Source organism: Mandrillus leucophaeus, unplaced genomic scaffold (genome assembly GCF_000951045.1).
Source record: "Mandrillus leucophaeus isolate KB7577 unplaced genomic scaffold, Mleu.le_1.0 Scaffold531, whole genome shotgun sequence".
NCBI classification, from domain to species: Eukaryota; Metazoa; Chordata; class Mammalia; order Primates; family Cercopithecidae; genus Mandrillus; species Mandrillus leucophaeus.
Genome location: NW_012105709.1, coordinates 2,628,176 through 2,633,775, shown reverse-complemented (window position 1 = coordinate 2,633,775; position 5,600 = coordinate 2,628,176).

The window sequence follows — 5,600 nt, the reverse complement described above, 5'->3', positions numbered from 1 at the left end:
ATTTAAACACTAAGCAATATTAAACTTAACATACTCATGTAGATTGTGATAAAGTAAAACAAAAATCAATTTGTGACATGACAGATGATTTCTTTGATATTGACCATTATTTCTATAATGGGTAATGAGAAACTGATTATAAAATGTATTAATATAGTACAGAAATAATTAAGCAAAAATATTACAGATAACTTTAAAATACTGATTTAAAAATCTTTTAAATGATATTGTTTTAAAAAATATTTCACTGGTTGAATCAGTTTGGATTTTAGGCATAGTTGCCCATGCCGAAAGCACTGCCATTTTCCATGTCAAAATATTTTTTTTCCTGAAACTACCTAACTATTAGCAGCTGTCTGTGTGAGAATAGAGGGAGGATTGTTTTACTTCACTCAAAGATTAATGATATTTTATAACTTCAAAAGAAGTTTTCAATTCTGGCTTTCATGGCAGGCACCTCCTTCTTGTCTCTTTTTATTTTATTGCCACGTTTTAAACATAATTATTCATGCTGTGGCACATTAAAATCATCTGCAAAGGATTTTTTGTTTGTTTGTTTGTTAAAAACAAGATTTTGCTTGCTATTAACTCTGCAGAATTTCACTATTTTCTCTTTCATTTACCAGGTAAGCATTATAATCATTCCAATCATTTTTTTGCTCAAATATTTAATGCTGGCTAATGGAGATAAGAAAAAGGGTGGGATGGGGAGGTTTAATTTGTTCTTATTTTTCTTCAGCTTGTATTTTTTAGGTTCTCAAAAGAAGATGTAGCAACATTTCAATGATATAAATTAAGTCAGGAAGTAGTAAAATTATTATCCACATCCACAATTCCCTGACTTGCTACCAGAGTTGTAACTAGGCAACAGAACAGTCATAAGCCTACACTGGAAATAAGCAAGGCTTCCACCAGCCTGTCCTCTTCCTGATCGCCCCCTTTCACTTCATGTCAAAAGCCTTAGGCTTACTGGTCGCTTTTTAATCTTGTGTATGATTCTTCCAGCGGGACACCCTCCAAATTATGAGAATTAAACTTTTTTTTTTTTTGAGACGGAGTTGCCCAGGCTGGAATGCAATCGCGTGATCTTGACTCTCTGCAACCTCCATCCCCGGGGTTCAAGCAATTCTCCGGCCTCAGTCTCCTGAGTAGTTGCGATTACAGGTACCCGCCATCATGCCTGACTACTTTTTGTATTTCTGTAAAGACGAGGTTTAACCATGTTGACCAGGCTGGTCTTGAACTCCTGACCTCAGGTAATCCACCCCACTTGGCCTCCCAAAGTGCTGGTATTACAGGCATGAGCCAATGCGCCCAGCCAAATTAAACTTATCAAGGATTTCCAACGAACTGTGTAACCACCCGTCCATCCTGCCATGAGGTCACTTTCTTGCTTTATGATTGTATTAGTCCATTTTCACACTGCTATAAAGATACTACCTGAGACTGGGTAATTAATAAAGAAAAAAGGTTTAATTGACTCACAGTTCCACATGGCTGGGGAGGCATCAGGAAACTTACAGTCATGGCAGAAGGCGAAGGAGAAACAAGCATCATCTTCACAAAGTGGCAGGAGAGAAAAAGCATGCAGGAGAAACTGCCACTTTTAAACCATCAAGGTCTCATGAGAACTGCCCCACCATCACAAGAACAGCATGGGGGAGACCACCCTATGATATAATCACCTCACACCAGCTTCCTCCCTCCAAATGTGGGGATTACAATTCAAGATTGGATTTGGGCGGGGACACAGAGCCAAACCATATCAATGATAGATAATCACCATCTTGCAAAGGCCATTCTAGAATAGTATAGTGGGACGCACCTACTCAGGAGACTGAGGCAGCAGAATCACTTGAACCTGGGAAGCAGAGGTCACAGTGAGCCGAGAGAGTGCCACTGCACTGCACTGCACTGCGCAGGCTGAGGTAGGAGGATCCCTTGAGCCCTGGAGGTTGAGGCTGCATTGAGCCATGATGACGCCACTGTACTCCAGCCTCTGAGGGGACAGAGTGAGACCTGTCTCAAAATAAATAAAATAAAATAAAATAAAATAAAATAAAATAAAATTCCTTAATAGCATATCATATCACTGAAAATAAAATTCCTTTCTGCACCTTGACTTATAAGACTCTGCATTATCTGATTGTTTGTATGTCTGCTTTCCTATTTTCTCCCCTTTACCCATTATATTTTACCCATACCTACCTTCGTTTCTGCCTCTCAAGCTTATTCTATGTTTTTCTGCCTTAGATTTTTGTAGTAAGTAGATCCCTCTGCCTTGAATGTTTTTCTCCTAAATTTAGGCATAGCTGGCTCCATTTCATCAACCAGATCTCATCTTAAGATTTTAAGTGTCACCTTCTTGGAGGTACTTTCTATGGGTACTCAACCTAAATTAGCACACTCCATTCTCAGTTATTTTTTCCATTATTTTAAATACTTGCTGCTTAGTTTAGATAATAGCTTCACAAATTGCCATTGTATTTCCTTTACAAGAAAATCAAAATGTGCTCTAATACCTCTAAAATCTAAAGTCTACTGTCTCTTCATCTCTATAAATAAATTATTGGCTGCATAGTTCTAAATAAAATAGTGTGCCTATCCTTTTAAATAAATCAATCTTTTCTCCAATTGTAAAAAAAATCTCTGATATTAAATTCTGTATCAAGAGCCCTCATATAAAGGATAATTGATTTGGTTTCACAACATGTTTACTTCTATTCCAGTTTATCATTCTCCCATGGGGAATTTGATTTTGCTTACTGTCATGCACACATACACACGCACATACAATTTCCATTTACTGCCAAATCCCTGGAAAACTACTTCACTTTGATATTTTAAAAACAGATCACAGAAAACTTGTACAGAATCGACTCAGTAAAGCAAAACTATTACTTTCTGTTTGTGCTTTTCTCTTTCTGGCCAGACTTTTCATTGTACATCAACAGTATGTCTGTTGCTCAGTAGTTCTGAAATAATGAAAAGATAAAGTTTCCCACATAAAGTAGATCCTTTTAATTATTTAACTATATTTGACAACTGATTATATATTGCTTTATTTATTCCTTAGATAATAAATATCGTATCAATCAGGATCAGCTAGATTACAGTTAGTAATGACCACATATCTTAGTGGCTTATAGCACTGAAAGCTTATTTGGGGCTCACGCTATATTTTCCCTGTGGTTGGCTGGAGCAGCCACTCCACATCCTCCTCACCCTGGAATTCAGGCTGGTGAAATCTCCACCACTTAGAATATGGCAGACGGCTGTGTCAGGAGGAAGAAAAGATGACCAATTGTGCACTACCTCCTAACAACTCCTGCCTCAAAATGACATACATCATTTATACTCATATCTCATTTGCCAGACCAACTCATTACCATGCCTAACATTCAAAGGAAAGAGAAGAACAATCCTACATGTCCTGAGAAGAAGAATCACCCCAGTGGCAAGCAGTCCCAATAATTCTCACAGTTATATCATGTAGAAATACCAAAAAAAAAAATCATGTATAATTGTATAAATTAACAAGAATCCAGCCAATCGTACTTTGCACAACGCCAGTCATCAAACAGTCTAGATATCTGTTATGAAAGAATGGACTAGATAGAATTAGGTCTCTTCGACTTCATATTTCCACCTCATCATATTTCCATTCTCCTTGAATTAATATTTTTATTGATGCTGCAGTATTCATTATCTCACCCAGTGCTACTGCAATGACTTCCTAACTTCTCTCCTTGCAGAAGTCTTCTTTATTATAGGTTCATTCTGATTAGTTTTCTATAACATCGTTTTAATTCTGTGGCTTCCTTGCCAACAAGATAAACAAAAACAAAAGACAAACAGCAAAAACTAAGCTTAACTGGTTCTGCATATCCTGTAGGATCAAGTCAAGTACTTTAGCCTGACTCTCCAAACCTTCCACAATTTACCATCAATCAGTCATTCTCTCCTCATTGGCCTCTAGAATTCTACCACTGTAGCCAGGCTATTTGTTCACATTACATTTTTAAAATTTTTTTCTTGTAGTATAGTTTGAAGTCAGGTAGCGTGATGCCTCCAGCTTTGTTCTTTTGACTTAGGATTGTCTTGGCAATGCGGGCTCTTTTTTGGTTCCATATGAACTTTAAAGCAGTTTTTTCCAGTTCTGTGAAGAAACTCATTGGTAGCTTGATGGGGATGGCATCTGTCTCTTATACACATCTAGATGTGTATAAGAGACAGGGGTACGTAATTCTTCCTTTAGCTCTGAGAAGTTTGATGGACTGAAGCCTTCTTCTCTCATCTCGTCAAAGTCATTCTCCGTCCAGCTTTGATCCATTGCTGGCGATGAGCTGCGTTCCTTTGCAGGAGGAGATGCACTCTTATTTTTTCAATTTCCAGCTTTTCTGCACTGCTTTATCCCCATCTTTGTGGTTTTACCTGCCTCTGGTCTTTGATGATGGTGATGTACTGACGGGCTTTTGGTGTGGGTATCCTTCCTGTTTGTTAGTTTTCCTTGTAACAGTCAGGACCCTCAGCTGTAGGTCTGTTGGAGATTGCTTGAGGTCCACTCCAGACCCTGTTTGCCTGGGTATCAGCAGCAGAGGCTGCAAGTGTACTTGTCTGATTCTTGCTTTGGAAGCTTCCTCTCAGGGGTGTACTCCACCGTGTGAGGTGTGGGGTGTTGGTCTGCCCCTACTGGGGGATGTCTCCCAGTTAGGCTACTCAGGGGTGAGGGACCCACTTGAGCAGGCAGTCTGTCCATTCTCAGATCTCAACCTCCGTGTTGGGAGATCCACTGCTCTCTTCAAAGCTATCAGACAGAGTCCTTTCCGTCTGCGGAGGCTTCTGCTGCTTTTTGTTGTTGTTGTTGTTGTTGTTTAGTTGTGCCCTGTCCCCAGAGGTGGAGTCTACAGAGACAGACAGGCCTCCTTGAGCTGTTGTGAGCTCCACCCAATTCAAGCTTCCCAGTGGCTTTGTTTACCTACTTAAGCCTCAGCAATGGTGGGCGCCCCTCCCCCAGCCTTGCTGCTGCCTTGCTGTTAGATAGCAGACTGCTGTGCTAGCAATGAGGGAGGCTCCATGGGTGTGGGACCCTCCCGGCCAGGTGTGGGATACAATCTCCTGGTGTGCCCGTTTGCTAAGACTCTTGGTAAAGCGCAGTACTGGGGTGGGAGTTACCTGATTTTCCAGGTGTTGTGTGTCTCAGTTCCCCTGTCTAGGAAAAGGGATTCCCTTCCCCCTTGTGCTTCCCAGGTGAGGCGATGCCTCGCCCTGCTTCAGCTCTCCCTGATCGGGGGGCTGCAGCAGCTGACCAGTGCAGCAGCTGACCAGTCCGGCACTCCCTAGTGGATGAACCCAGTACCTCAGTTGAAAATGCAGAAATCACCTGTCTTCTGTGTTGCTCGCGCTGGGAGCTGGAGACTGAAGCTGTTCCTATTCAGCCATCTTGCTCCGCTGTCCTGCTACAGTAACCAAAACAGCATGGTACTGGTATCAAAACAGAGATACAGACCAATGGAACAGAACCGAGTCCTCAGAAATAATACCACACATCTACAGCCATCTGATCTTTGACAAACCTGAGAGAAACAAGAAATGGGGAA